This window comes from Lolium perenne, chromosome 4 (genome assembly GCF_019359855.2).
Source record: "Lolium perenne isolate Kyuss_39 chromosome 4, Kyuss_2.0, whole genome shotgun sequence".
NCBI classification, from domain to species: Eukaryota; Viridiplantae; Streptophyta; class Magnoliopsida; order Poales; family Poaceae; genus Lolium; species Lolium perenne.
The window spans coordinates 319,339,755-319,350,837 of NC_067247.2; positions in this window are offsets into that span (position 1 = coordinate 319,339,755).

Sequence of the window (11,083 nt, forward strand, 5' to 3'; positions counted from 1 at the left end):
CTTCTTTGACAGCCCATGATCAAAGAGCTTATCCGCATCGGATCCCAATTCATTGGGTACCGTGAGTATGCCAGCAGAACCGAAGGTAATAACTTTTTTGCTGTCGTTGTTTTTGACTTCTTGCTCCTGTCGTTTGTCGCAATTTTTGACCTTTCTTTTTTATTTCGACAGAGAAACTTGCAGAGGCCAACAAACGTGCCGACGCACTTGCTCAAAAACTGGAGCAAAGTGAAGCGGCCCGCAAGAAAGCCGAACTTGTTGCTAGCGAAGCCAAAGCAGAGGCTGATGAAGCCAAAGCAAAAGCTGCTAGTGTCGAGGAACTGCAGAAGAGACTTGAGGATGCTGAGGCTGCATTGAATGAGCACAAAGCCGCACAGGCTGCTCGTGAAAAGGGAATCCTCAAGCGCCTAAATTCGCAAAGTCGGCGCTTCAAAGGTAATTTTATCGATCTCTTCTATTTTTTATAGGACCTGCTTTTTCTTGTTTTTGACCAACGTTTATTTCTTGTGGCAGGCCAAACAAACCAAGAGTTTGATCTGGAGAATCCCGACAATGATCCTCTCCTTGACGCACTTTCTTATCTGGAGTTTCATGGATCCGAAATTCGTGAAGGCGTGGTGAATGCTGACACGGGACTGTCGAAGCTGTTCCCCTACTTCTTCCCGAAGAAGGAGGAGCCCAAGACTTTCCTTGCCCTTGCCCAGAGCTTCAATTCATTAGAAGACCTTGGACTGAAAATGCGCCAGGAGAACATGAAGATTGCTGTCGAGAGCACTGTTGCCTTGGTTGCTGACAGCCAACAAACTGTTGATTGGATGAAGGTTGGTGACACCAATCAGATAGAGCAATCAAGATGGAGATCGTTGATTAAGGCAGCCAAGCCCAACACGAAGAAAATCCTGGCCTATCTCGGGATCAAACCATCTTCAACTCCTAGTTCATCAAGGCCGGAGGTCTAGTTGCATGCCTCTTTGTTTTTTGCTTTCTCTGTCTCTTTTTCCCTTGTCGCCAATTTAGCTGTGGCGACAATTATCCTGGTAGTCCTTTTGGAGAAACTTCTTTTGTAATGTCTATGTAAATATTTCTAGAAATTAATGAAATTCCCTCTGGCACTATCATTGATCCTGGCGCTTTTTTTCCAGTTAATATTTGACAACTATTCGACCAATCCTTGCTCTGCCGATGCTTCTCCTGCTTCTTCCTTCTCGAAGAAAATGCTAATCGATGATAACCCCCTCGAAGGTTCTTCAAGCAAACATTTGTCGGAAGATTTGCAAGAACTTCGACAACAACTTCAATCCATGAAGAAACAAACTCTTGCGATGATGGAACAATCTCAGAAAGCATCCGAACAAGAAAAACTTGCTCTCCAACAAGCCAAAGAGGCTATGGCTGCCAAGGATACTGCTGTATTGGAAGCAAAGGGAGCCACTACCCGAGAAAATAGCATGCTCGAGCTAATGTTGGAGGCTAGCACAGATATGTTAGGTATGTTTTTCCAACCTCGCAAAGCCTCCTCCTTATTTTGCTGTGCCCCCCTTCAAATTTCTTGCCTTGTCGCTTAATAGGCTCGGTTCTTGATGCTGCCGCCGAAGATCGAAGAGTGAACGAGAGAACAAATCTTCTCGTCAATCTTTCCCTTAACCATGGCTGTTTATTCTGGGCCTCCCCTGAACGAACCCAGCAAATTGTCAGGTTTCAAGATCGTGCTTGCCAAGTGCGCGAGTTTCTCAATTTTTGCACGACAACATTAACCCTTGTTTACAAGACTTTGTTTCCTCGAAATGAAGCTCCCAAAACTCTTCCTGAATTGCTGGAGGTATTCAGAGATGCTCCCCGCATTCATAATTTTGTGCGAGCTCAATTAACTGCTGGAGCGAGGTTCGCCATGATTATGATAAATATTTGCCATCCAAAATTAGACCTGACGAAGATTATTGCTGATTGCCTGGCCAAGAAATCGCGGCGAAAGAATGATATTGACTCAATCAATGAAATGGTAACTCCTGTGGCCGAGTCGATGATAGATGAGCTTCTTCGGATGGACTCTGAATTCTTCGTCAAGGGGTCCTATGCTGAGCATAAAACAACCAGAGGCTTGTCCATAGATAGTATTTTAGGCTTTGACTGATTTGTACTATATTGGACAACATTATGTCTGTATCTTTTTTGATTTCCAAAGAAATTTGTTGTATATTGTAAAAGTGCTCTATATTGTTGGAGCCCCCGAGCCTTCTGGCTAGAGTTTGTACTGTTTTTTCCATCTCGAAGACTTTTCTTCTTGCCGTAAGGAGATATCTTTATTTTTTCACCGAATAGGTTGCAAGCCTCCGAGTATCTTAATGTCGAAGTTCTATATTTTTGTTGCGAGGTTTCGTGGACCAAAGCAATAAGATTTTTGACGTGTACACTATATTTATAATTTTGTTAGCTTCCGATATTTGGCGAGGTATATAGTGTACCAAGGCGAAATATTTTGGTAAGTCTAATTTGTCTATATTGTACGTATTTTGAGACTTGAAGGCGTTGAGCCCCCGAGCGTGTCGAAAAATAAGAAATATATCTCCACTATCTTTATTATATTGCAGCACCGCGAGCCCGCCTCATTAAAAACCTTTCCGGCCCCACTCGGTGCCCCGAAAAGGAAAAGAGTGCGTCTGAAAACTCGCGGGCGTTTCAGTACATTGTATTTTTACAGAGGAGGACTATATTTCAACTCTAGGCGTAGAACCGCCTGAGCTGCACCACGTTCCAGGGGTTTTTCTCGGGAGCCCCTGTCTTCTTGTCCTTGATCCTGTACACTCCTCCGTCGATGACTTCTGTGACGACGTAAGGCCCCAACCATGGTGATTCGAGCTTCTCAGTACTTTTTTGATTTAACCGCAAGACCAAATCCCCAACTTGAAAAGATCTTGGTCTTAACCGTCGACTGTGGTAGTTTTTGAGGTCTTGCTGGTATTTGGTGACTCGTGAAAGTACTTCATCGCGAGCTTCGTCGAGTGCGTCCATATCATCCTCCCGAGCTTTTTGTGATGTTTCTTCGTCATACTCTGTTACCCTTGGAGAATCATGCTCTATTTCAATTGGTAGTACTGCTTCGGCTCCGTGGACGAGAAAAAACGGAGTTTCTTGTGTCGCCGTATTTGGTGTTGTTCGGATGCTCCACAAAACACTTGGCAGTTCCTCTGGCCAAGTATGTCGAGCTTTTTCAAGCGGTCCTAGCAGGCGCTTTTTGAGGCCGTTGCAGATGATACCATTGGCTTTCTCGACTTGTCCGTTAGTTTGCGGGTGCCCAACTGACGCAAAGTGCAATTTAATGCCTACTTCTGCGCAGTATTCCTTGAATTCCTTGGATGTGAAGCTTGAACCATTATCTGTAACAATGCTATGAGGCACCCCAAACCGAAAAACGAGGCCTTTCACAAACTTTATTGCCGACGCTGCATCTGGTGAATTTATTGGCTTTGCTTCTACCCACTTAGTGAATTTGTTGACAGCGACCAGCAAGTACTCATATCCTCCTGGCGAAGCTTTGTGCAACTTGCCCACCATATCAAGTCCCCATTGGGCAAAGGGCCACGACAATGGTATTGGTGTTAATTCCGCCGCTGGAGAGTGAGGTTTGGCGGCGAATCTTTGACACGCGTCGCAAGTTCTTACTATCTCTTTGGCATCCTCAATTGCTGTCAACCAATAGAATCCTGCCCGAAAAACTTTGGCTGCAATAGCTCGACTACTTGCGTGGTGGCCACATATTCCTTCGTGTACATCCTTCAGAATTATTCTTCCTTCTTCGGGTGTGACACACCTTTGCAGGACGCCTGAAATACTTCGCTTGTATAATTCCCCTTTGATCACTGTGAAAGCTTTGGATCGTCGAATAACTCGCCTTGCTTCAACTGGATCGTCGGGTATTTCTTTCCTGAGGATGTATGATATATATGCTTGCATCCAAAGAATTTGTACCATCATCACAAGCTCTTGGCCCTCTTCATCCTCCGTGGTTTCTTTGAGAGGCGTCGAAGTTTTCTCTTCTTTTGCTTTTTTCTGCACCTTTTTTGGCTTCGTGGATCTCTCCGCTATTTCTTCCCAAAATACTCCTGGCGGGATTGGGAGGCACTGCGACCCGATGTTTGCGAGAACGTCGGCTTCATCATTGCTCAATCTACTGATGTGATTTACCTCACATCCATCAAACAGCTTCTCGAGCTCATTGTACACCTCCTTGTATGCCATCATGCTATCATTGACTGCATCACATTGGTTCATAACTTGCTGAGCCACCAATTGTGAGTCGCCAAAGATTTTTAGTCGAGTTGCACCGCAAGCTTTCGCCATCTTCATCCCGTGTATGAGGGCTTCATATTCTGCTTCATTGTTGGATGCGTTAGGGAACGTCATCCGAAGGACGTATTTCAACTTGTCGCCTTCAGGTGATATAAGTACTACTCCTGTGCCAGCTCCTTCTACTCTTTTGGACCCATCGAAGTTCATGGTCCAAGTTCTCGATAAATCTGGGGGTCCTGTGTTTTGTAGCTCCATCCACTCTGCAATGAAATCCGGCAGAACTTGCGACTTGATTGCCTTTCTTTTTTCATACGTGATGTCCCGAGGGGAAAGTTCTATTCCCCAAAGGGAGACACGCCCTGTAGCTTCTGGATTGTTCAGTATATTTGAAAGAGGTGCTTCGTTGACTACTATTATCGGGTGTGCCGAAAAATAGTGACGCAACTTCCTTGCCGTTGCAATTACTCCATATGCTAGTTTCTGGTACTGCGGGTACCGCTGTTTGGAAGGCGATAAAACTTCACTGATGAAATATATTGGCCTTTGTACTCCATGGAGTTTTCCTTCTTCTTCTCTTTCAACAACTAGCACCGTGCTAACCACTTGAGGCGTGGCTGCAATATACAGCAGGAGAGGTTCCTTTTCCTTCGGCGCCACCAAAATTGGTGGTGTCGAGATTGTGCGCTTCAAATCCTCGAAAGCTCTGTCGGCCTCTTCGTTCCACTGGAATTTCTCTCCTTGCTTTATCAGAGCGTAAAATGGTAACGCTTTTTCTCCCAACCTGGCGACGAATCTGCTCAAAGCTGCGACTCGCCCAGTTAACTGCTGTATTTCTTTCAATTTTGTTGGCTTCCTCATTGTTACGATAGCTTGTATTTTGTCGGGATTTGCTTCAATTCCTCTTGCTGAAACTAGAAACCCCAGAAGTTCTCCTGCTGGAACGCCAAAAGAACACTTCGTCGGGTTCAGCTTGAGGCAGAATTTGTCGAGGTTGTCAAAGGTTTCCTTGAGATCCTCGATCAGCGTTGCCCCTTTTTTGACATTATGACGACATCGTCGATGTATACTTGCACGTTTTTCCCAATCTGTGTCGCCAAACACTTCTGCATCATCCTCTGATATGTTGCTCCCGCGTTTTTTAAACCAAAAGGCATTGTTCTGTAGCAAAACATGCCGTAAGGTGTTATGAACGCTGTTTTGGCCTCATCGTCTTCTTTTAGTCTGATCTGGTTATAACCAGAGTATGCATCCAAGGAGGAAAGACGTTCACATCCTGCCGTGGAGTCGATGATTTGATCGATCCTTGGGAGGGGAAAGTGATCCTTAGGACAATGTTTATTGAGACACGTAAAGTCGACGCACATGCGAAGGACTGTCGTGTGTTTCTTCGGCACCATCACTGGGTTAGCTACCCATGTGGCTTCTGTAGATATCTCTTTGATAAAACCAGCATCCTTAAGTCGATCTATTTCTGATAACATAGTTTGCGGTTTGGTTCCGAAAAACGCCGCAAGGGTTGTTTGATTGGTCTCGCGAGAGGATCCAAGTTGAGGTGGTGCTCGGCAAGTTCCCTGGGTACTCCTGGCATGTCAGCTGGACACCATGCGAAGATTTTCCAGTGCTCACGGAGGAACTCGACGAGCGCGCTTTCCTATGCGAGGTCCATGTCGCTTGCGATGGACGTCATCTTTTTCGGGTCTGTCGGGTGAATCTGCACCTCCTTAGAATTTTTCTCGGTGTTGAAAGTTGATTCTTTATTTGGCCTTCCAACGTCTGGCAGCACGTCGTAGTCAGTCATACTCCTTGAAGCTAGATACTCAGCTTGCATCCCGAAAGTTTCTGATATCCGATAAAAATCCTTATCGCACTTATCGGCTAAGGCGAAGCTTCCTTTGACTGTGATTGGTCCCTTAGGTCCAGGCATCCTCCACAGCAGGTATGTATAGTGTGGCACCGCCATAAATCTAGCATATGCTGGTCGTCCCAACAGAGCGTGGTACTGCGATGGAAAATCCACAACTTCAAATTCCAGCCTCTCGATTCTATAATTCTCTCGGGTTCCAAATTGAACGTCGAGATTGATTTTCCCCAATGGATAACTTGGTTTCTCTGGTGTGATACCATGGAACCTCGTGTCTGTTGGCTTCAAGTTTGCTAGGGATATGTTCATCTTCCTCAATGTATCTGCATACATAAGGTTTAAGCTGCTGCCGCCGTCTATGAATACTCGAGAGACATCAAATCCCGCAATAACTGCTGGTAAGATAAGTGCTGACTGTCCTGGTCGAGGAACTTGCTACGGATGATCTGCTATGGTCAAGCCAATATCTTGCCCTGACCAATTATGATACTCGACTGTTGGTGGAGGCATTTTTTCTGCCATAAACACCTGTCGTGAGATTACTTTCTGAGCTCTATTGGATGGCCTTCCCTTCTGAATCATCGACACCGCTCCGTTGGAGTTAGGATCAACATAAGGTGGTGGTGGAGGTGCTGCCGCTATTCTGAGCTGATGTCGATTGTCTTACGTAATCGCCGGGGGAGGTGGCAAGTGAATCTCGCTCCCGGGTTCTCGAGGATTTCTCTCGTGCTGCCCGAGCGTTAGCGTGCTCTGCCCACCTTAACATTGCCTGGAAATTGCGACAATCTTTCTGCAGATGTCCTGACTGTCTTTTCCCGTTGCTGTCGAGGAAAAAATGCATCTGACACGGCCCATTCATCATCTCTTCGGGAGACACGAAAGGCCTCGGGAACCTAGGCCCGCTATTTTGCCTGTTGTTTCGAGAATCGTCCCTATTATCGCCTCGCTGCTCATTGCTTCTCTGATAATCATCTCTGTTGTTCCCTCCTGTGTTTGCCCGAAAACCTGCCGAAATTTGTCCTGGAGCGTCATAGTTCGGGTACTGCCGAGGGAATCGTCGCCTCGGTTGATAATTTCGACCACGGTCCTCCTCTGGCGACCTGTGTCTTTTGTTGTGGACAGCATCTTCTCCATCTGCCCATCTGTTTGCTATTTCCATTAAGGCGGATACTGTCTTTGGGTTGGTCCTTCCCAAGTCCTCGACGAAATCTCCACGCCTGATTCCTGCGACAAACGCATCTATCGCTCTCTCGTCAGATATATTTTCTGCCGAGTTTTTGATGATGTTCCACCTTTGGATATATTTTCTCATTGGCTCGTCTGGCTTTTGTCGACATGCTCTCAATTCTTCTAACGACGCAGGTTTTTTGCATGTGGACCTGAAGTTCTTGACGAACACGTCCTCGAAGCTTTCCCAACTGTCGATAGATCCTGGGGGGAGTTTCTTTATCCAGGACCGTGCGGCTCCACTCAAATGCACCTGGATGCTTTGCATAGCTGTTGCTCTGGTTCCACCTGTGAGTTTCACCGTCTCGAGATAATCAACTAGCCAATCTTCTGGATCTTGAAGGCCGTCGAATTTTTTGAAATTATCAGGCAACTTGAATCCCGAAGGTACTCGAGTTTTCCGCACTCTCCTCGTGAAACACGGCAAACCGCACATATCCTCGTCGTTTAATTCTGGGGACTGCCGATGTTCTCTTCTGCCTTGTCGCGCTCTGTCGACCCTTGCTTGTGCTGCCGTATCTCTTGCTCCACTTGGTCCTTCAGGAGCTGCTGCTGCTGCTGCTGCTGCAGGTCGTGGACTATTTTGCCTTGCCGCTCCTTCGGGAGGCGTTGATACGAACGCTGTCCCCATAGCTCCAACTCCTGCTATCGCCATATTGTATAGTGTTTCCCTTGGATCTCCTGAAGGTGGTTTAGATGCGAGGATAAAAGCATGTGTCGCCATATACCCATCCTCTGGTGTCTTAGGGATGATGTTTCCTCTTGTGTCTATTGACATAAAAGACATGTCGAGGTTTTGGACCAAGTGCTCTCTTTCTGCTTCGGGTATGTGTTGTAACCTTGATCTTGCTCTGTTCCGAGCCTCCCTGTGGCTATCACCCGAAGTTCTAGATTGTCGACTCAGATCTGCCCTTCTCCTGCTGGATGCAGAAGCTGCCTCCTTTCTCCTGTTTAACTCAGCTGTCTGTTTTTCCAATTCTCTTGCAGCTCGTGCGAGCCTATATTGATATGCTTGCAATTCCTCTGGCGTGGCTGTGGTGGCCATTGGTTCTGAGCCGTCCATAGCTCTCGCGGCTCTATCCCACGCTGCTTGCGGGAGTTGAACTCTGTGTCGTGGCTGTGGCCCGACGTACTTATTGCCCAGGCCTCGTTGCAGATCGGAGGGATCGACGTATGGATTTCCCAGATCGTCGAAAGCCTCAGATGTTTCCTCTTGATCATTATTTGGCTCTTCAATGGCATAAATCTGATGATATTTTGTATTCAGATCTATGTTGGGTTTGGTGACACCATCGTTGAGATTGATGAAGACCTTGCCCACTGTAATAGATTTGTCGATGAAGTCGTAGAATCGTCGACACTGCTTGAGCCATCGCTTATATATGAGTCCGCAGATGACTCAAACGACATGTCGCTGAAGATCTTGGCGAGTTTCTCTCTTGCCCTTGTGCTGACGTAGCGTGTTGACGAAGTTTCTTCTTCTCCTGATTCGGTTGACGATGTATAGCTTGAAAAATCGGAATCGACCGCCGACGATCCCGACGAAATCGGAATTTCGACACGATACGATCCTTCCTTCTCGACGCAAAAGCGAAACCTTCCGAACGTCATCTCCATAGGCTCTGCCAGATACGCATATGCATCCAAACGGGAGGGTGGGTGAGGAACAAAATCGACAGGACCAACAGCGATCTGTTTACCTTGATCCATTGCGTTGCTTGCGGTTGATGATGTCGAAGATCTTGAACGTGCCATCGAGATCAGATCCTTACGCCTCTAGTTCCTACAGACGGCGCCAATTGACAAGGTATTAACTTGTCAATGCCTATGGATTGTAGGCTAGGGTTTAGTTGGAAGTAGAGGGCAAGTAGATCTCGAAGGTTTCAGCCGAAAAGTACTCGACGATTATGAAAACTAGGGTTTGTAAACAATGATTCGATGATTTCTGCGTCCCTCGACTCCCCCTTATATAGGAGGCAGAGCCGAGGGATTCGTGCCGTACAAATTACAGAGTCCGGGAAGGTTTCTAACTCATCCCGCAAGATTACAAATAAGACTTTCTATTACAACTCTAACTTTCCTTAATAATATCTTGGGCTTCTGAATCTTCTTATTCTTCGGGTAGTGGGCCTTCAGTAAACCCCGGGTACTATCTTCGGCAGGCCCATTTGGGATGCCTATGTCACCAGTCACGTACGAAGATCTGACTGAGGAGCTCAAGAAGAAGTATGACGATGTCAAAGCTATCTTCGAAGCCGACCTCATCGGCTCTTTCCAGAGGACCCGCTCACACGGCATCAGGTGGAAAGGGTTCTCACCTGAAGGCGCGGTCGATGGAGTGGATCTGTCTACCCCTTCAGAAGAACGCACCAGGTCTCTGCGTCAGGAGGTTAATCACATGGTAGCTCATTCGCTACACCGCCATTCTGAGAGCCTGGTGAACGCTTTGGAGCGTGTCGCGCTTCGGGTGATCCAGGAAATCATGAGACATCAGTACTCTCCGTCAGGACCTGCTCTAGGGACTCACCAAGGAGAGATACCGCTCCAGACCCGACCACCGCTGCCGTTCGCGCTGGCAGCACCAGAAGTGCCGAGTTCACCGGCATTCATCGTCTACAAGATCGGTGGCGATCCTAGTGATTACCAGTTCTTGTATGAGGCGCCTAAGGAGATCCCGCACGGATACACGTGCACATATGTGCCGATCGCAGAATCGGGCACTCACGAACCGGGCCGCAACAGAGGATTTCTGGAACAGCAGGAGGGGCTTCTGGATCAGATCTTGAGAAGCAGGCGTGGCTAGCTAAGTATGCCACTCCAACAAATCTTCAAAGCTCAACTCCTGCAGCTAGCTCAGATCTTGAGAAGCAAGCGTGGCTAGTTAAGTATGCCACTCCAGCGAATCTTCAGAGCTCGACTCCTGCAGCTAGCACCGCGGATCAGATCAGTACAATCTTGAGAGACCAGTTCGGCATGGTGCCGAAAAGGAGGGCAATCGGCTATTCCAAGCCATACCCCAACGAGTACGATTTGATCCCACTACCACCCAAATATCGGCTCCCTGAATTCTCCAAGTTTAGTGGGTCAGATGGCTCCAGGTCAATCGAGCTTGTGAGCCGATATTTGGCGCAGTTGGGCACGATCTCAGCATCAGACGCACTACGCGTGAGGTTCTTCGCACAGTCCCTCACAGGATCGGCTTTCGGGTGGTACACCTCGCTGCCACCAGATTCAATCCGGACTTGGAAGCAGATGGAAGAGCAGTTCCACATGCAGTATCACTCAGAGGCTTCCGAGGCTGGCATTGCCGATCTAGCACAAGTACGACAAAAGCGCGGAGAAACAGTGTCAGAATACATCCAGCGCTTCAGGACCATCAGGAACCGATGCAATTCGGCTCGTTTGACTGAAAAAGAAGCAGTCGAGTTGGCGGTGGTGGGTCTCGCATCGCCGATCAAGGATATGGCTTCCCAAGCAGAGTACGCTTCATTGGCGCATATGGTTCAGAAACTGTCATTATATGAACAGCGCCACCCAGAGTTGTACCAGGACAAGTTCAAGCGTGCGGTAGTCCTGGTTGAGACAGAGGAAGATGAAGGCTCTGCAGGAGATCGAGAGGTAGCAGTGGCTGAATGGGCTCGGGGGGCAAGCCCCGTGTCCTGCAAGTGGGTTAAGCCACAAGGTCCTCCAAGAGGGTTTGACTTCGAC